The following is a 1505-nucleotide window of genomic DNA, read 5'->3' as shown; positions in this document are numbered from 1 at the left end:
AGGGGGTCGGAAGCCAGTAAATCGACCTCAAAGCGGTTGTTTCATGCTAACAAAACTTAACTGAAACTAATTGATTGCTGGCGTTCGAGATTCGAACCCGAATCTGATACGAATTATTTTTCTTATTCTTGCTGGAATGTAATATTTTTTTTCTGTAGGCTCACTGTCCTCACGGAAGTAAAGTACACGCTTTTCGAAATGACCTACATTTTGAATGGTAGGGCTTTAAAGCCTTTGTGTGCCACGATTCAACAGCATAATGGTAATAATAATATATTGTTAAGAAAGGCACTGATATGTTCATGCCTAGTACAGAGAGGGTTAACTTAAAGCCAAGGAAAACACTTTAAAAATAGTTTTACAAAAGCCAAAATTATTCACAGTCTTAAAAGAGGTTAAAAAAAGAGAAACAAACGCGAAAAATCAACTCTTTCTCAACGGTGACATTTGTGCAAGGGGTCTGGAACGGGTCTTTATTTAAAACAAAATAATAGAATTAACTCTGACCTAAGACTTGATCTAATCCTCTCTTTGTTTGTCCCCCACCACCGTCCTCGTGATCCAGTATCTCCTAATCCCTTCAGTAGCAATCTCGTATACAACAAATCGGAATAACAACTCGTCTTTATTTGACTTTTCTCTCCGCGGACTACAACTAAGAACGTGCGATGAAACCCAAAAGACCTCTCTTATTTCACCCGGAGGATCTTGTGCTTAATTAAGACCACCCGAGAAGATTCTTTGCGGTGTAAATCGCGGATGAGCGACCATAGAGAAACGAAACTCGCCTGACCCAGTCCTAGACAATGACTTTAGAAGTGGAAACACGGAATAGATATTCCCTAGGCGATCAATCATCGATGAACAGCAATACTCTAAGTGCTATCAAGTCTCAATCAATCACAAAGGCCGCAAGGGTGTTTGGGAGATCGATAAGATTAGCCAGAACTATGGGAGTTGGCTCGTGAATATTCCCCCTTTGTTAACTTGTATCAAATTTCTTTGTCTGACCTATTGTAAACCCGAGGAAAGCTATATCGAGTTTTCTTTTATTTATTCAGTTGCACGACCTTCCACCGCTTCTGCTGGGGTTGCCAAATAAATGTAAAGATTAAATGTACCGTTACATTTAACTGAAAACGCTGAAAGTATGTTGTTTGATTATTCGTAAGGTGTGAAAGAAATCATCATGGATTATGGGCGATGAACGGATCAGTGCATGACCATGAACAATGTGAAAATGATGAGTGAAAGAATTCAGATGCCTGGCGAAGATTGATTGAGGCAATAAAGTGAGAGTAAAAGTGTAACGATGTGTGTTTCCATGCGAGACATATAAAAATGGGCGAGGTAGAAAAAGCAAGAGAATAGTAGAAATTCGGTGGGTGGGGTGGGGTAGGGTGAGGGTTAGGGGTGCACACATGTATTAAAGAGGCAAAGGGAGACAGACAGACAGACAGACAGACAGACAGGCAGACAGACAGACAGACAGACAGACAGACAGA

This window comes from Aplysia californica, unplaced genomic scaffold, assembly GCF_000002075.1.
Source record: "Aplysia californica isolate F4 #8 unplaced genomic scaffold, AplCal3.0 scaffold00697, whole genome shotgun sequence".
Lineage (NCBI taxonomy): Eukaryota > Metazoa > Mollusca > Gastropoda > Aplysiida > Aplysiidae > Aplysia > Aplysia californica.
The sequence above is the reverse complement of the archived record's forward strand: the minus strand, read 5'-3'. Positions refer to the sequence as shown.